At 40.0% G+C, this 20,360-nt stretch overlaps 1 protein-coding gene across 1 annotated transcript in view; it reads right to left on the bottom strand.

The window, feature by feature from the left end:
* The window catches only part of ADGRF1 (adhesion G protein-coupled receptor F1), a 43,250-nt gene extending 26,459 nt beyond the window's left edge, over window positions 1–16,791 (bottom strand). Inside the window, exon 1 of the mRNA XM_032861981.1 lies at window positions 16,607–16,791. The gene's annotated coding sequence lies outside the window, so the exon portion shown is untranslated. The remainder of the gene's footprint in view (window positions 1–16,606) is intronic.
* Window positions 16,792–20,360: the final 3,569 nt, after the last annotated feature.

Here is a 20,360-nt window from a genome sequence, read left to right as displayed (position 1 = left end):
GCTTTTATCAGAATAATTTGGACAAAATTCAATACATAGCTATGGTCACAAAATTAACTGCATATACCCAGGTTATTTGGTGTCAACGAAAAATAAAAATCATGGTAAATTAGAACTATTCTGTCCAATATGCTAGCCTATAGTTACATATGGCAATCTAAATTTTAATTTTAATTACAACAAAATGAAATGAAATTTCTCAGTCACACTGTCCACATTTCAAGGGCTCAATAGCCACATGTAGCTAGTGGCTACCAATGTCAGGCAGTGTAGACACATAACATTCCACTATTTTTTAAGATTTTTTATATTTTTAAATTTTAAAATATTTTATATTTTAATTATTTTTATTTTTTTAAGATTGATTGATTATTTAGAGACTATTTAGAGAGAGAGAAAGACATGAACAGGGGGAGGGGCAAAGGGAGGGGCAGAGGGAGAGGAGAGAATCTCAAGCAGACTCCACACTGAGTGGAGACCTGGACACAGGGATTGATCCCACGACCCTGAGATCATGACTTGAGCTGAAATCAAGAGGTCAACTGACTGAACCACCCAGGCGCCCCAGAACACTTCCATTATTGCCAAAAGTTGTATTAGTCATGGAATAGTATTTAACCTTAAAATAGAAGGAAATCCTGTCACATGATACAACATGGATAAACTTCAAGGGCATTAGATTTAAAAAAGAAACCAATCGGAAAAAGACAAATCCTGTATTATTCCACTTCTTTGAAGTATCTAAAGAAGTCAAGCTCATAGAAATAGAAAGTAGAATGGTTGTTGCCAAGGGCTTGGAGGAGGGGAAAACAGGGACTTGTTATTTAATGTTATCAGGTCAAAAAGTTCCAGAGATATCATGCCCAACATGAATATACTTCACACTACTGACACTGCACACTTTAAAATGGTTAAGATGGTACATTTGTGTTATGTGGCATTTTAATATCATTTTGAAAAGTTGTACTGGACAGCACTGACATAAATGAAGGAATGCATCCTTATGGCCTCTCCATGTTCTTTTACATCTCATGGGAAACAATGAAAATCTCTAATTCCCAAATTCACTAACCCACCACTAGAGTAAGTGTCCTTGATTAGCAGCACAGAAAATGCAAATGTGGACCCTCCATTCCAGCCTTTCCCTTGTTTCTCAGGTATACCTTAACCCTCATAAAACCCTGCCATGCCTGACAGCACTGCCCCACACTTTGCTCTCTGATCTACAAGAAAATAAAAAAGATGATAGAGACAGGATAAAGAGTACCATAGACATGGCATACATGTCAGCAGAGACCCTTTCCAGGGCTTTCTAGGGAAGCATGAAAAGTAAGCAACGAAACACATACAACTTTTGTGTTTCCCATCTCCCCTTAGGTGAACACCGCTCTCTGTTCTGAGACAGAGGTTTGGGTACAGTAACTTCTAGATCACTAATTCATTCTTCTGCTTCATTTACCCTAGCTGTTAGAGTATCTAGATTAGATTTGATCTCACTGATAGCATTTTTAAGTTCTGCCAGATAAGTTCTCTTTTCTGCCCTTAGAGAATCTATTTTTCCATTAGTGGTTTTCTCCAACCTAGCCATTGTCTGCATAACTGTTACCCTGAAATCATTCTATTGAGGGATGATTCTGCAGGCAGATATTGGGAGATAAAGGGAAGGGGAAGGGATCCTCTGGGATCTTGCACCAGAGCACAAAATCCTCTCATGCTGGGAACTGCTTGCAGACTTTAGGGCAACCCCCCAGACTGAAACCTAGAGCTGTGGGGGCACACATGTGAACTGGGGGTGGCTGGCAGTTTTAGAAGCACAAAGGGCAGAGACGTGCCTGAACCTGGAAATGAAGGCTGGGAGTGTGGCTGTAGGACACACAAGCCAGGACACTGTGGTTTTTAGCAGTACAGACAAAAATGAAGTCAGTGTGGCCTACAGTGCTTACTGAAGAACAGGCTGCGATCTCTCAGTAACTTCTGCTCTGACTCTTGGAAGAGAGTCAGAAAGCCACCAAAGAAAGCCACCAGAGAACAAAACCCCCCGCAAACCAGTTTTCACTGAGCCCATCCCCCCACCCCAAAAGGGGGCAGGTCAACTCTGCCAAAATAGCATTGCCTAAGTAACAGCGTGGCAGGCCCCTCCCCCAGAAGACAAGCTAGAAGAACAAGAAGAACAACCCTAAGGTACCTTTAAAACAGGTACATCTTGCTTGGTTTGTGGTCAATAACTTGGACTCTATACATTCCCTCAACCACCCCTCAACAGAATGGCTAAGAAGAGGAACCCTCAACACAGGAAAAATTCAGAGACTCTGACTTCTGTCACAGAACTAATGGATATGGATATAAGCAAGATGGTGGAAATAGACTTCAGGGTAACAGTTATGCAGATAATGGCTAGGTTGGAGAAAACCACGAATGGCAAAATAGATTCTCTAAGGGCAGAAATGAGAGCTTATCTGGCAGAACTTAAAAATGCTATCAATGAGGGGCACCTGGGTGGCTCAGTGGGTTAAAGCCTCTGCCTTCAGCTCAGGTCATGCTCCCAGGGTCCTGGGATTGAGCCCCACATTGGGCTCTCTGCTCAGCAGGGAGCCTGCTTCTCCCTCTCTCTCTGCCTGCCTCTCTGCCTACTTGTGATCTCTGTCAAGTAAATTAATAGAAAATCTTTTTTAAAAATGCTATCAATGAGATCCAATCTAGGTACTCTAAAAGCTAGGGTAAATGAAGCAGAAGAATGAATTAGTGATATAGAAGACAAACTGATAGAAAAGAAGGAACAAAACAAACAGAAAGGAAAGGAAAGAAAAGGAACAGGAGGAAGCCTTGCAACAAACAGCTTAGAATTCATGAAAACAGAATTAGAGAAATAAATGATGCTATGAAATGTTCCAGTGTCAGAATTATTGGGATCCCTGAAGGGGTGGAGAGAGAGAGAGAGAGAGAGGACTAGAAGATATATTTGAGTAAATCTGAGCTGAAAACTTCCCTAATCTGAGGAATGAAACAAGAATTCGTGTCCTAGAGGCAGAGAGAACCCCTCCCAAGATCAAGGAGAATAAATGAAAGCCCCAACATGTAATAGTAAAACTCACAAATCTTAAAACCAAGGAAACCATCTTAAGGGCAGTTGGGGGAAGAGAGTCCTATGTACAGAGGGAGGAACATTAGATAATGTCAGACCTGTCCATAAAGTACTGGCAAGCCAGAAAGGACTGGCAAGACATATTCAGGGTATTAAATGAGAAGAACATGCAGCCAAGAATACTTTGTCTGACAAGGCTGTCATTTAGAATGGATGACGAGATAAAGAGCTTCCAAGACTGGCAAAAACTTAAAGAATATATGTGCACTAAGTCAGCCCCACAAGAAATATTAAGGGAGGTTCTATAAAAGGAGAAAGACCCCAAGAGTGATATAGAACAGAAATTTACAGAGACAATCTATAGAAACAAGGACCTCACAGGCAACATGATGACCATAAAATCATATCTTTCAATAATCACTCTCAACATGAATAGCCTAAGTGCTCCCATAAAACATCACAGAGTTGCAGATCTGATAAAAAGACAGGACCCATCCATATTCTGTCTACAAGAGACTCATTTTGAACCTAAAGATATACCCAGATTGAGATTGAAGGGATGGAGAGCTATCTTTCATGCCAATGGACCTCAAAAGAAAGCTGTGGTAGCAATTTGCATATCAGATAAATTAGATTTTAAGCTAAAGACTGTAGTTAGAGATACAGAAGGACACTATATCATTCTTAAAGGTATATCCAACAACTAGATCCAACAATTGTACATATCTATGCCCCCAGCAGGGGAGCAGCCAACCACAGAAGCCAACTGTTAACCAAAATAAAGAAACACATTGATTAATAATACATCAATTGTAGGAGACCTTAACACTCTATTCTCAGCAATAGACAGATCATCTAAGCAGAAAATCAACAAAGAAACAGAACTTTGAATGACACACTGGACCAGAAGGAATATATATATATATAGCATTCCACCCTAAAACAACAGAATACTAATTTTTCTTGAACACACATGGAACTTTCTTCTCAATAGACCACATCTGGGTCACAAATCAGTCTCAACCCATACCAAAATACTGAGATTATTCCCTACATATCCTCAGACCATAATGTTTTGAAACTGGAACTCAAGAAGAGTTTTTGTTTTTGTTTTATTTTGTTTTGTTTCTCAAAATAAGAAAAAGTTTCGAAGAAATTCAAACACTTGGAAGCTAAAGACCATGCTGCTCAAGAATGTTTGGGTTAACCAGGAAATCAAAGAAGAACTTAAACAATTCATGGAAACCAATGAGAATGAAAACACATCAGTCCGAAACCTATTGGATATGGCAAAGGCGGTCCTAAGGGAGAAATACATGGTCATCCAAGCCTCATTCAAAAAAATAGAAAAATCCCAAATACACAAACTATTTTTACAACTTCAAGAACTAGGGAATCAACAACAAATTAAGCCTAACTCATGCACAAGAAGGGAAATAATTAAGATTAGAGCAGTGACCAATGAATTAGAAACCAGACATACAGTAGAACATATCAATGAAACTAGAAGCTGCTTCTTTGAAAGAATTAATAAGATCAATAAACCATTGTGAGACTTACCCAAAAGAAAAGAGAAAGGACCCAAATTAATAAAATTATGTATGAAAAGGGAGAGATCATGACTAACACCAATTACCAGAAATTATTATCAACAGCTATTGCCAATAAGTTAAGCAACCTAGAAGAAACAGATGCATTCCTGGAAACCTATAAACTACCAAGACTGAAACAGGAAGGCATTGACAACCTGAATAGACCAATAACCAGTAATGAGATAGAAACAGTGATCAAAAACCTCTCAAAAACAGAATCTAGGACCTAATTGATTTCCTGGGTAATTCTACCAAACATTCAAAAGAGAAATAATACCTATTCTCAAGCTGTTTCAAAAAATCGAAACAGAAGGAAAACTTCCAGACTATGAGGCTAGCATTACCTTGATCCCCAAACTAGGCAAAGATCCCATCAAAAATGAGAATTTAGACCAATATATTTGATGAACATGGATGCCAAAATTCCCAACAAGATCCTAGCTAATAGGATCCAACAGTACACTAAAAGAATTATCCACCACAACCAGGTGGGATTTATCCCTGGATGCAACGGTGGTTCAACATTTGCAAATCAATCAATGTGATAGAACACATAAGTAAGAGAAGAGACAAGAACCACATGGTTCTCTCAATTGATGCAGAAAAGAGCATACAGCCTCTTTTACTGATTAAAACTCTTCAGAGTATAGGGATAGAGGGAACATTCTTCAATTTCATAAAATCCATCTATGAAAAACCCACAGCAAATATCATTCTCAATGGGGAAAAGCTGAGAGCCTTTCCCTTAAGATCAGGAACACGACAAGGATGCCCACCCTCAACACTATTGTTCAACATAGTACTAGAAGTCCCAGCAATAGCAATCAGTCAACAAAAAGAAATAAAATATATTCAAATTGGCAAAGAAGTCAAACTCTCTCTCTTCGCAGATGACATGATCCTTTATGTGGAAAACCCAAACGCCTCCACCCCCAAAGTACTAGAACTCATGGAGCAATTCAGTAATGTGGCAGGATACAAAATCAATACACAGAAATCAGTTGCTTTCTTATATACTAACAATGTAACTATAGAAAGAAAAATCAGAGAATCGATTCCACTTACAATAACACCAAAAGCCATAAGATCTTGAAATAAACCTAACCAAAGAGGTAAAGGATCTAAATTCTAGAAACTACAGAACACTCATGAAAGAAATCAAAGAAGACACAAAAAGATGGAAAAACCTTCAAAGCTCTTTGACTAGAAGAATAAACATTGTTAAAATGTCTATGCTGCCCAGAGCCATCTATACTTTCAATGCCATCCCAATCAAAATACCATCAGCATTTTTTAAAATTTTGGAACAAACAGTCCTAAAATTTGTATGAACCAGAAAAGATCCCAAATCACCAAGGAAATGTTGAAAAAGAAAACAAAGCTGGGGGTATCATGTAACCTGATTTCAAGCTATATTACAAAGCTGTGATCACCAAGACAGCATGGTACGGGCACAGAAACAGACACATAGACCAATGGAACAGAATAGTGAACCCAGATATGGACACTCAACTCTATGGTCAGATAATCTTCGACAAAGCGGGAAAAAATATCCAGTGGAAAAAAGACAATCTCTTTAATAAATGGTGCTGGGAAAATTGGACAGCTATACTCAGAAGAATGAAACTGGATCATACACAAATATAAACTCAAAATGGATGAAAGACCTCAATGTGAGACAGGAATCCATCAAAAACCTAGAGGAGAACATAGGCAATAACCTCTTCAACATCGGCCACAGCAACTTCTTTCAAGACATGTCTCCAAAGGCCAGGGAAACAAAAGTGAAAATGAACTTAAATAAAATGAACTTAAATCAACTTAAAGTTAAAAAGCTTCTGCACAGCGAAGGAAACAGTCAACAAAACAAAGAGGCAACCCACGGAATGGGAGAAGATATTTACAAATGACACTATAGACAAAGGGCTGATATTCAAGATCTATAAAGAATTTCTCAAACTCAACACCCAAAAAACAAATAATCAAGTCAAAAAATGGGCAAAAGACATGAGCAGACACTTCTCCAAAGAAGACATACAAATGGCTAACAGACACATGAGAAAATGTTCATCATCATTAGCTATCAGGGAAATTCAAATCAAAACTACATTGAGATACCACCTTACACCAGTTAGAATGGCAAAAATTGACAAGGCAAGAAACAACAAATGTTGGAGAGGATGTGGAGAAAGGGGAACCCTCTTGCACTATTGGTGGGAATGCAAGTTGGTGCAGCCACTTTAGAAAACAGTGTGAAGGTGTCTCAAAAAATTAAAAATAGAGCTTCCCTATGACCCAGCAGTTGCACTACTAGATATTTACTACAAAGATATAGATGTAGTGAGGAAAAGGGTCATATGTACCCCAGTGTTCATAGCATCAATGTCCACAATAGCCAAACTGTGGTAGGAGCCAAGATGCCCTTCAGCAAATGAATTTTATGAAATTTATGAATGGATTTTATGAAATTAAAGAATGTTCCCTTCTTATTCATTCATCTTATCCATAAGAAGAATGGATAACATATGGTCCATATATACAATGGAATATTACTCAGCCATCAGAAAGGATGAATACCCAGCTTTTGAATCAACATGGATAGGACTGGAGAGATTATGCTGAGTGGAATAAGTCAAACAGATAAAATCAATTATCATATGGTTTCACTTATTTGTGTAAGGAATAGCATGGAAGACATTAGGAGAAGGAAGGGAAAAATGAAGGGGGGTAATCAGAAGGGGAGAGGAACCATGAGAGATTACAGACTCTGAGAAACAACCTGAGGGTTTTAGAGGGAGAGGAGTGGGGGGATGTATTAGCCTGGTGATGTGTATTAAGGAGGGCACGGATTGTATGGAGCACTGGGTGTTAAATGCAAACAATGAATCACGGAACGCTATATCAAAAATTAATGATGTACTATACAGTGACTAACATAGATAATAAAAATAAATAAATTTAGGGGTGCCTGTGTGGCTCAGTAGGTTAAGGCTCTGCTTCAGCTCAGGTCATGATCTCAGGGTTCTGGGATCCAGCCCCGCATCAGGCTCTCTGCTCACTGGGAAGCCTGCTTCCTTTCCTCTCTCTGCCTGCTGCTCTGCCTACTTGTGATCTCTCTCCCTCTGTCAAATAAATAAATAAATAAATAAATAAAATCTTTTTAAAAAATTAATTAATTAATTAATTAAAAAAATATCATTCTCACTTTTTCTCTACTTCCAGGGAAAACGTTTTAATGTCAGTTCCTGACACTGAGCACTGTTTAGACCATGGTCTTTAGTGCTGGAGCCCACCCATGCATGTGGGCATGACCTATCTTCTCCTCATGCCAGGGCCTGCTTCCAAATGGGAGGCCTGGCCCTTTTATGGTTCTTCCTCTCAATCATTTCTCTCAATCTCTCTCTCTGAAAAATCTTCTTTCTCCCTCATTTTGTCTAGGCTTGAGACAGTAAACCCAACTCAAGGAGGCCTGGATGACAGCCTGGGCATTGTGAGGAAACACTCTCTCATACTCTTGGTTTGTTTATCCCCTCTGCCTCCCATGTGGAGGGTGTATTCTGGGCTGTCTCCTTGGACTTGCTAGAAATGACAAATTGTTACTTACTGTAAGGGTTTCAGACCAGTGATTCTCAGTCACTGCTCTATAGGCCAATCATGAATAGTTGGACTATAAAAAAAGGAGGAGGAGGAAGGGAGGGTGGGGAGAGTGTGGGGAAGAAAGAGGAGGGAGAGAAAAGAAAATATTTGGAAGCTCATAAGAAAATAGAGGTGCCCCCATTCCACCCTAAATCCTACTAAACCTTAGACAGGCCAGGCCCAGCCATGTGCATAATTAAAGCAACTGAGGGATGCTGACCTCTAGGCAAGTTTAAGAATTGTTATTCTAGACTGGTTCTGGGATAGAAAACAGGAGTTCAGCTCTGAGACCAAGCCTGTGATTTGGATTCTACTGTGGCGTTTGGAACCAAAGCTCAAACTAATCAAAATGTTTTCTTTGCTTCCTTGGTACATACATCTCCTTCTGGGGTAAGGTGGGAAGACTCAATTTCAGGTAAATGACTAATTTTGTTTAGTGTTCAGTATGTGCCACACAATATTTGAGACAATATTCATTGTTCAGAATTATTTGTCGTATTTCTGAAATTCAAATTTAACTTGTAAACGGGCATCCTTTATTTGACAACTAGTCAAAGGTGGGAAAATAGTGTTTCAAGATGAATGGGACCCAAGCACTGTGGCTGGATTGCCCAGGGCTCAGGTACCAGCTTTGACATTGATCAAGTGGGTGTCCCCTAACATTTTCTCAGGCTTTCCATACCTGAGTTTCCTAATCTGTCTTATGGAGGAAATGGTATTAATTCAGAGATTTGAATGCATTATTGCATGTATAGTACCTAAAACAATGTCCGGCAGGTGTAAGCCTCAATTATGGCTAGTGATTCATACTAGCATTACTAAATTTTAAATTCATCACCATTATTTATAATTACTTGTTGAATTGTGCAGAATTTGACTTCAGTTGTGAATCAAATTAACTCACCAAATAAAAGGTTCTTCCAGGTCAATGGCCATCACGATATAAATGGAAGGATGGACCCCAGTTTCAAGGTAATAAAAATATATTGTTACAGTAACTGAATTATCTGACTCAAAAGAGAGTCCTGGACAGTGTGGATGTCAAGAAATGTGTGTGTGTCTGTGTGTGCCTGTGTGTGTCTGTGTCTAGGGTAATCTTAAATCCCACCTAACTTTGACTTTATTAGAGGCAATCCTCATGGTATTTTCAGTACTTCCCTTCCAAGCTGAAAATGTCCTGATTATTAAAAACCTTCTCAGAATCTGTGTGCCCCTGCTGCAGACGAGGAGTTGTTGTTGACAACAGAATACCTGTGTTTATATCACTCGCCCTGCTGCAGCTGGGGGCCGATGATGCCTGACCCACAGCTGTGTTGGCACCAGCTGCAGTGGGAAGGCTTGGCCACAGTAGAACCCCCCTCACTTCCTTGAATTCATTCAAGTGAATTCATTCTTGATAATCCCTGTCCTTCAGTCTGCAGAGAACAATCATTAGGATTTGCTACTACGCCTCTAGAGAAGGCTGTCCATTGTCTCTCCATTCTTCCAGTAACGTATTTTTGGGCTCCAGATATTATTTATTCATGTCAACAGTTGTCACCTTATCAACAGTGGTGCTGAGTTGGAACTGCTCACACCTACACTTCCCAGCATTTGCAGCAACATTCTAATCTTAGACCCTGTTGCACACTTGGGCCACTTTCCTGGCACTAATATTTATGGGACTGTTTCTTCCTCTATAAATAGAATTCCCAGTAGAGTTGTCTCCCTCCTCTCTGTTTTGGACTCACAGGGGCATAACACACACACACACACGTGTGCGCGTCTGCATGAAACAGCAGATCTCCAATTAGGATCTGAAGGACATCATGACTCAAATAGAACCGATCGTTTTTACCAGCAGAGGACCTGTAAAAGCTTGGTTTTATTTCACGTTTTATTTTCTAACGTTTTGGTAACACTTTCATTGGATTCTGTCTTTGTGGAGGAATCCTTGGGCCTTTTGCCTTTGAGACAAGTTTCTTTATGCTCCTTTAAGTGGACAGATCTAGTAGAAGTCAGGTGAAAAGGTAGGTAGGGACAGAAAAGACAACCAATTTACATCTGGAAAAATACTGGGAGGTTTGATGTATCTTCAGCTAGACAGCCTTCTTCTGGAAGAACTACAATTTAGTTACCTAAAATCTGTGAGTATCTATATAAATATGTGTGTATAGTACAATTTTAAGCACATATTTTATATATTAGCATGTTTTTAGTGTTCTTCTGTTGTAGCAACATAACGGAAAAGAACTAGATGAATTAGAACCTAGCCCCAGGTTTGTCTCCCATCCGTCAGAACTTATGAAAGTTAAAGGAAAAAAAAAATGTTGGAACTCAGTTTCCTCTTCTATAAAATAAGCAATAGTATAAGCTGAGCTCAGATCTACTCACATTCAGATTCTATGCCCATTTCCCATATGTTAGATGCCCGTTTCCCAGTTTCTCTTTGGGTATTATTTATTTAATTATTCTTTTCTTTAGTGTCTGTCAGCCATTAAATCTAAGCTGGGAAAGAGTAACATGTTTTCCTGGGGTTTATACCTGTTTCCTCCTCAAACTGGTTATTATAATTCTGCAATATCTGGTGAGATGGACTGAGCACCTACTAAGAATAAAGTCCTTGAGGTGAGAAGAGAGGTGTGGTTTTAAAAAATCTTAGAATCATAAGGCTGAGAGAAACAAAAGGAATGACCTAGCTTGTCATTCGTTCTCCAGGATGCTAAATTCTAATTTTACCAATCAGCTAAACTCTAATTTGTTCAACCACTAGATACTGAGCGCCTCCAATTTCCCAGGCACTGTGCCAGACATGGGGGAGTTCACAGCACGGGCGGTTCACACACGCTAGCTCCGCCCATTAAGGGAAACTCCAAAAGCAGTTCTCCAGACCCACTTCTGAAGACAACTGCTGGGTGGCTGGGGTCTCTTTGTTCCCTATTTTATTTTATTTTTTAAATATTTTATTTATTTCATAAAGAGAGAGAGAGATCACAAGTAGGCAGGCAGAGAGAGAGGAGGAAACAGGCTCCCCGCTGAGCAGAGTGCCAGATGGGGGGGCTCGATCCCAAAACTCCGAGATCATGACCTGATCCAAAGGCAGAGGCTTAACCCACTGAGCCACCCAGGTACCCCTGTTCCCTATTTTAAACCCTGCAGTATTTCCTTGAATGGATCTCCCTTCAGAGTCATTGTGTGACCCTACCTCTTCACCGGATCCCCTTCGATCACCAAATTGAGAAATATTTTTTTACAAGTCTGTGTGTCCTTTCTCACTCATGGGAACTTTGGCTGCAGAACTTTCTCGTATTGCTGGTGCTGTCAGCCTGGCATGGCTGTGTGCTCCCCACTAACAAAGGTTCTGTACTTTATATCTCAGCAAAGATACAGGATGATCTATTGTTCTTAGCTCATCACCCAACACTTCTTCCCACGCGCTGGTAGAGTTCATTTCCCACAGACAAGTTCAGCTCAGTCCCATTGTAAGAACCTGACTGCCAGCCTCAGGGGTTGGCTCTTTTCCAACCCCTTGTAACTGAAGATCTTCTCCTGCCATTCATGGCTCAGTAGAGCCAACATTAGTACCAAGCTCTTAAAGGACGGTTAATGGCATTCCAGAGAAGGTGCCAGTTGTTTCTTCCAGCCAAGCCTTCCGCTCAGCAGTGGGGACCCAGCCTTCCGGGAATCCCTAGGTCAGGTTTCTTTCCCATTTTCCCCACATGACTCTGCTTACTTAGAGCAGGTAAAAACCCATGGAATTTGAACTTCCTCTTAGATTGTTCCCTTGAAAAAGTACTTGAATCGCACTTGAAGGAGGTGATGGTTAGGTTACATAATAAGAAACAAGAAAAATTCGTTGTAATTCACTAAATGTTCGCATATGTATCCATTTGGTTGTTTTGGCAATCTTGTAAAGAAAGTGGGGATTATTTCCATTTCACGCTTGCCGAAAATGAGAAGGGTAGACTTTAAATTCTAAATAAAAAGAATTTATCAACTATTTCTTTAAATTTCTCTCCCCAAAGAATCTAATATTTCTCTTGTACTCTGAGCCAGTGCCTTTTGTTGCTTGGATATGATTTTAATAAGGTCCTGATTGTTCATCTAATGTCCATCTGAGTTCCTTACAAAACTTCTTTGTTCAGGAGAAAGAAGAATATACATTTCAAATCTATCCTCCTAGCAAATGTGAGTGTCATCAGTGCCTAAGGATGAAAACACACTTTATCAGTCCTATTGGAAAGAACCAGAGAACAGGGTTTGTGGCATCTTCTATGTTAATTTTCAGATTGAAGATGCTACAGGCTCTTCTTGGGTACCTTTCTAAACAAGAGTAAAACTGATATCCAACTTTCATTCAAGTCTTAGACCGATAAATCTCAACTATTTCAAGTATACTAAAAGACATTCATTCTTTGTTTGTGTTCTTATTAACAGTATTTTCATCATAGCTTCCTAATGAATAAAAGCAAGATTGCCAATCATATTCCCCAAATTATTCTACTAGACAAAGAACCAGTTTCCTGGCATTCCACCTATCCTGCAAATATTATGTCAGTCCATACTCCAAAGCCTCCCAGGCCCCACGCTATGTTCAGATAAAGAGCACACGCATCATGGTGGCAAATTCGTTATTTGGACTCCTACAATCTGCCCTCAAATGTTCCTCCTGTTAAGCTTCTTCTTGTGGGTTCTTAATTCTGGGCAACCTGGGATTTTTCCAGGTTTGAGTAAAGTGCTGCTTCAAAAGGTCTACACATTTTAAAATTTTGATCAGCATGGCCAAAATGCCCTCCCCATTTGTACCCATCTACACACTCCAGGGAGGGGTAGAAATGCCAATGTCATCACACTGTCCCCAGTACCTTTTTTAATGTTTGCCGACAAAAAGGCAAACTCTTTGTCTAATTGTTTTAATTTCCATGTCTCTGATTATCCTGAAGAGTATGCCTTCTTTTTTTTCAGATGTTTATTAGTCATTTGTATTTTTTTTTTTTCTGGCTTGACTTTTTAAGTCACTGTTCTAAGTTTTTCTATTGGAATGTTTACTTTTTCTTAAGAACTGCTTCTTTGGAACTTTTATATAACATGGATATTAGCTCTTTGTCACTTCCATTATAAATTCTGTTAAAATTTTTTTAACTTCATGTGTTCTGTACAAGAGCTCATGAAATCACATCTGTCACTCCTTTCCATTATGTATTTTAAACTAGGGATCATGCTCAAAAATCTTTTTTATAAAAGGACTGTAAAAATATACATATATTTTCTTCTAAACCTTCTTTAATTTTAAAATACATTTAAACTTTTAATCCTCCTGGAGTTACTTTAGGTTTTGGTATGAAACAAGTGTTTACTTTGATTTTCCTCCAAATGAACAACCAATTATCCCAATTACGTTTCTTAACTAAACCATTCTTTAAAAAGACAACTTGATAATTCTTTATCAGTTTTAAAGGCCACCTTCATTGTATAATAAAATTCTGACTTCAATATGTATAAATTCTACCGCTGTGTCTTTTCTTCTCCTATTTACTTAATTGGTACCTTGGTCAACAACATCATACAGTGTTATATGATTAAGAAATATATCATTAAATTTCTTATGAGAAACAATTAGCCTGATTCTCTAAGACATTAAGCACAGGGAAATCTTCAAGCAAAATTGAGCAAAGCTACAAACACAAGTATGCAGGGTTTTCATGGAAAATATAATCTGCTTAATACAACGTCTCTTTACCCAAAATTTTGCAGGTGTGGATCTGTTCCATTGTGACAAGTTACCTAATACCACTAATTTATAGTAAATGCCTGCTTATCCCTAAACAATAAAGGAACTTCTACAATCAGCTTTTTTAAATGTAATCTTACAATAAAAAAAGCAAACAAGGAAATTATCTTGGACTTTAAAGTCTTCATTTGAAAGGGCTTTATTTAAAACAAAATGAAAAAACTAGAGTTTCCAAGGTTTGTGGGCCTCAGAGATCAAAAATGGACATTAGCACTGAGGATCTGGAGACCTCACGGGGTCCTGAGAAGCCCCATCAACAAGATTTAATTCCAGTGTGCACAGTTTGAGGGCTACATACCTCACCACTGTTCTCCTCCTTACATACCATTTATCCAACCAACTGTGCACGGGGAATTTACTACAACTCCATGAAATGCCAGGGCACTTTCCCACATGTTAATTCTCATGGATTTTCATTCTCAACATTGCAGAATTCCAGGTTTCCACCTGCCATCAGACAGGAGCCTCTAAGACTCTCTGTGGCTTGCTGGGGGTGGGGGGTGTGGGAGGAAACCTTCCCTTCCCCATGGGTTTGGACCCTGTGGTTGTAGATTTCAGCAAGGCTGGAACCAGCGGGGCGTGTGAGAGATGATGTGTCAGTCCATGATGCTATAGACCTTTTGCACTATCCCCCCAAGTTTCTAGATTATTTTCATAACTATTAAGATCAGGTTTCTAGCTTGTCTCGGACTGGACATGGAGACCTGGACATCCTGTGAGCACTTCCCTGCTCTCACACAACTCAAACTCCGTGATGTTTGGGAACAGGGTTTCCCCTTTTCTGGAGCTATGGGTATTTCCTGCCAAAGAACTTTAGAAAGAGAACAAGGTTAAAGTTTGCTTGTTAAAGTTGCAAATACATGTTTAGATTGGGTGGAACATGGTTTCATAAGGAGTGGCATTCAGCAAAACTGAGAATTTAGCGAAACTGTCCCAAGGATGCCACTTGTCCATCTTCTGAGCTCTTCACCCTCGTGACACACCCTTACCACTGGTGACACCCTTCAATAACCTGGACCCTCTTGCTGCTTCCAGCTTGCCCTCACTCCCAACCAAAGTACTAAAATTAGTCACGTATACCCTAGTTTAAATGAATGCGCTCATTTATTTTTTTCTAGGAGAAAGGTTGCATTCCTTTAATTGTGGAATGAATGACATCAGAGGGCGTATGGATGCAAGTCTGGTGTTCCCCTTACCTTCAGCACAACAAGAGATAAATCCTATAATGGGAACCCTATCCCTACTTGAGAAAGAAATTAAATTTACTCTCTTTTTAGAGAAGTAGGACATGCACACCTATGAGGCATGTCAACAACAATTCCCATCAATGTGTGGCTGTGCACAAAATAGAAGGGTCTGCAAGTCAGCCAGAGAAGCTTCAATATGCATACACGCATTTCAAATCTTAATTTAGATCTTATTTTAAATCTCGATGCTTATTGCCACCATTCTACAAATGAAGTAAGCAGGGTACAAAAAGCTAAAAAATGTGCTCAAAGTTATAATACTTGCTAATAGTTGAATAAAGTGTTATTTTTGTAGCCATTTTTGTAATACTGTTTTGAATTTTGGTTATGATTGGATAATTAGCAGTGGTTCTATTACAGGGAAAAAACATAAAAGGCTGTGCTAATATTTGAATAAATTATAAAATATGTGTTTATCTATTTTTATTATTTCTTTTCTATCTGTAATTTCCCACCTATGTGTGTTATTATCCGGATTCATTTAACGGATATCATCGTGGAAAAGCCACAGGCATCATTTCTCCACATCTCTTCCACTTTGATCTTCTTTCTGTACTTTCTTCAGTAATTTCCCAACATCTAGGATATTGGGTTTACACAAATGGATTTTTCTTTAAAAAAGGAAAGAAAAGGAAAAGGAAAAGTTGCCAATTTTCAAGGCCTGTCAGAAAATACAGTGTATCACTTTGTATTTATTACGGGGAAGGAACGGAGAAATGATTATAAGGGCTGATTTGGGGATTTTTCTGAGTCCAGGGTAGGAGCTAAGCTGGGAAGTACTTCTCAAATTTATACTGGTTCAGGCAAAGCTTTATGAATTTGTGAAAATAAACTGAATCTACTCCAGCATATTTTTATTTTAAGAGTTTGCTAAAGCTAATGTATTACTGACCAGCAGCAGTCGTGAAATTGATGTTTTGAACAAGTATCCTTGGTGGCTCCTTCTTTATTCCAGTAGATCTACCTCACACACCTGAGGAACAGGAGGTCCTGGGTTCTAACGCGTAGAGAGAACTGTGTGCTTTGAGTCAGAAAACCTGCAGTCTGAGAAGCAGCAAATCACCTCAGTTAATAAGTCACCAAGAGGATGAACTCTTTTGTCTCTCTTCTCATTGCTTTTTCCGTTCCCTATTCCTTTATTTAACCTTCTTCAGGAAATGGGATCTTGAAATCAGAGTTTTACCTGGGGCGGGGGTGGGGGGGCTATCTCAAATTAACAGATAATACTGGTGATAGTCATACACATTCTAAGGCATCAAATCACAGCTGTTGGGCTTACCTGGTGATTCCTCTCTTCACAGCCTCTGGAAGACCTTCTTCCACTGTACTTGGGGTTCAATCACTTCTTAATGCTGTTCGGAAAGACATCGCTAATTAACATCTGAACAGCTGCTCCTGGGCTCTCCTGCAGATCTACTGACACCTAAGCCACTCTCGGTTCCTGTGGCTGCCCTTGAAGGCAGACAAGCCTAGGACACACCTCCTTCCAGAAGGAAAAGAGAAATACCTTTCTGCTGACTCTCCCTCCCAAGCAGAGTCAATACCAGGCCGGTAAGAGGAAGGAGCTCTGAGCCCAAGACCTAATGATTCTTGCCGCTGACACAAACAGATTTCAGAAACCACAAAAGGAAAATGGGAGAAAAATGCTCTAGGGGAATGCGGAACACTTCTGTCCTAAATCTGTCTGCTGCAACATGCTGCTCTGTCAAGTTTTCGGGTCTGGCCTCAGGACACCCCCCAAGCCCCCCCCCACCCCGGTCACCTGCATAAAGCGGAAGGAATGTGACCTTCGTGTATCATTCCAGTTGGGGGAGGTGGGCAATACCAGTGGAGTGAAAGGAGGTCCATATTATTTTTCCTTTTCTGACTTTCGCTCTCAAAGCTGAAGAACCCCAACTTGGTTCTTTCCCAGACAAAGGAAGCTCAGACCCGCTGGTGGGATAACATGGAACGGGGACTGTCGAAACAGAGTTAACAGTGTAGATGCTGAAGGTGAATGCTTTCTGTATATTCTTTGTCCTTAGAAAACTTAGAACTAAACCTTTTTAACTTTTCAATAAATGTTTCTTTCCTACCTAAGTACCCATCTGGTATGAAAACTAACACTATATTACAAATAACTTGAAGGGGTCTTAAGCCACTCCCTGTTTTGCAAATGACTTGGGATGGCTCACAATGCCAGTGCACTAAAAAACTATATTAGAATAGAAATAGGGAGGGCACTTGGGGGGCTCAGTCCTTTAAGAGTCTGCCTTAGGCTCAGGTCAAGATCCCAGAATACTGGGATATAGTCCCTCACCCACCCCCTGCTCATTCGGGAGCCTCCTTCTCCCTTTGTCTCTGTCCCTCCTCCCGCTTTTCTCTCTCTCTCTCCTTCTCTTTGTCAAATAAATAAATAAAATCCTTAAAAAAAGAATAGAAATAAGGAAACCCAAACTACAAAATTTCTGTATAAACTACACAAATTATTAAAAGGAGTCTATAAAAGTAGAGCGTCAATTAAGAAAAATAATGCAAATAAAAACCTATGAGGTATCTACACTATTTTATAAATGTGAAACTTCCCTTCAGGGGCAGAGCTTCCTAGCATTCAAAGAAAGGGGGAAGCTAATCAGGTATATTGTTCTTATCACAAAAGAGGAAACATTCATCTTCTTAGGAAGGAGAAAACGATCTTCAGAGCACTAAACTCGAATAGAAATCTTTTATAGAGTGAACAATACTCCAAATAAGATTGGAGCCCATAATTTCATGTTGAAGACCTTTTGTGCTAAGAGGGCCCAAACACAACGTGACCCTCTTGTTTCCAGCACCCAGCTGAGCGACTTGGTTTTTAGCACAGTTTTTCATGCTCATGTCGGAATCTGGTCCAGGTGAAAAGCTATCAAGAGAACAAGGCGTATATGACCATCCCTAAGTGTTCAAAGGCATCAACCAGCCTTTGCCTCCCACCAACCTGGGCAGAATAGAGCTGATCTCATAATTTAATCAAGTTAATTCCTTTCTCCTCTGTGCTCTTTCTACAGGATTTTGCCTCTTTCCTGATCCACCAGTTGTATGTGGAGACCAAACACAGAGAATGGAGAGCTTCCGAAAGAATTTCGCTCAGTTGATCCAATGTCTGAAGTCCTAGGATTAGATACAGTCTTTTCAGTTCAGTGCTGTCCTTTTTCTATTATCTATATTAAATCGTAAGTGCTTGTAGGAGCACAGAAGTCACTGACTAATACTTAGTGGGAATATGTTTATAAAATGGGACTAATAATCTACCAATGACTTAGGGAGGAAAGTGGCTGTGGAACTGGACAGGGATAAAGGGAAGGAGTAATGCAGACAAAATGGCCAGTCACTGTGGAGTTTCAAGTGGAGAAACCTTGAACCTCACGTAGCAGGTCTGTTACTGACCTCCAGTTCATTGTATTCTAAAGCCCAGTAACTTCCTAAGGGCTGGTCTATGGCCCAAGGAAACAAAGGGATCCCTACAGTGTCTTATTAGACCAAAAACATTTTAGCAGATAGTAGAAAATTAGGCAACCAATAGACATTAATAATTTCTTGAGCACATTGATTTGGGGGAAAAATCTGAATCCAAAGAAATGAATATATTTAATTGCTTGTTGAAAATCTGAATCCAAAGAAATGAATATATTTAATTGCTTGTTGATTCCATGTTTAATGGAAGAAGATCGTAGTGTATGCCCAATGTTTAAGTTGTTTCACAAATAAGGTGTGCTTTTGAGTTACTGATGACTCACTAGTAAGCCACTTACCCCTTCTAGTTTCCACCTAATGATCTACTAACATATGAGATGCTGAATTCCTCAATACTTCCTGGTCAGGTTATGGGGCTCTCCCGTCCCTGCAAAAGACAGAGACCAAAAGAAAGCAGCATGGATTTTGAGCACTGTGGCGGCATTGTGACGTATCATTGTTCTGCGCCCAAGAAGAGCTGACCTTCCGTGAGAGCAGAGTTGAGGAAGGCTTGCTCCTCTGGTATAATTCTGCTAAGAAATCTCACACACACTCACCTGTGAAGTAGGAACAAGGTATTAACCTGAGCATACAAAGGCAGCTAAATAAATGTGTTTTGGTACATCTGGTCTACTTTACATCTCTTCCCTGGTAATCCTGACCACAGAGCTTCCTTGACTAGGCAGGGCCTGGCATCCTGTAGATGCCCAAGAGAATGAGGAGGAAAACCAGAGGCTGTGGGAGCATGTTAAGACCTGCCATGTCATCTGTTTGTTTCTGTTGGTTTCCTGAACAGTCCAACGGCTTGGTTTCCCAGCAAAAGAGAAGAGTTACAGGAATAAACAGCAAAAACCTGAAGAAAGGAACTGGCAAACAAAATCATGGTATTAGAACTCATTTCCTAAATTTCATCTCATCTTATCACTGGGTGGAGGTGCTATCTGAATGAGGTCAGCAGGTGAACCTGGAGAGGATTCTGGACGACAGTGTATATCCATCGGAGATGCTAGGCATTCTGTGCCCTTGGTCTCAGAGAAGATCTTGTTGCAGAAAATCTGAAGCGACCAAGGAAACTCAAGCGGCACCCAGGAAAGCAGGGAAAACGTAGCTTTATTATCACCAGCGGGCTCAGCGGGATCCCTTCCCAAAGGCTGAGCACCCGACAAGGTTAGGAGTGAGTTTTTATAGTTACGGGTGATGGGGGATGGTAACGGGGCGTTTTTCAGGGTCTCTCAAGGCCAAATGGCCCCTTCCTGTGGAAGTATAATTTATGCGGAGGGGTCGCAGGAGAGTGCTAAATCACCCCAGGGGACTGTTCCTTTTTCTTTTCTTATTCAAACAGGACAGGCTTCTGGTCTTTTTCTTCTGTCTCAGCAGGAGCAATGACTTGTTATCTTATCTTTACCAAATGGGAAGGCTATTGGGTCTTTTCTTGGCCTTAGCAGGAGTAAAGGGTAGCTAGGGACAGAAAGGGGCTGGAGCCAGCAGTCTCCATCCATCTATCTGCCTCAGTCTAATCCAGGGCTGCAGACACAATTGGTCACCTTGAATGATACGTGACT

This window comes from Lontra canadensis, unplaced genomic scaffold (genome assembly GCF_010015895.1).
Source record: "Lontra canadensis isolate GAN:19392208 unplaced genomic scaffold, GSC_riverotter_1.0 scaffold23, whole genome shotgun sequence".
Taxonomy (NCBI): Eukaryota; Metazoa; Chordata; class Mammalia; order Carnivora; family Mustelidae; genus Lontra; species Lontra canadensis.
The sequence above is the reverse complement of the archived record's forward strand: the minus strand, read 5'-3'. Positions and strand labels throughout refer to the sequence as shown.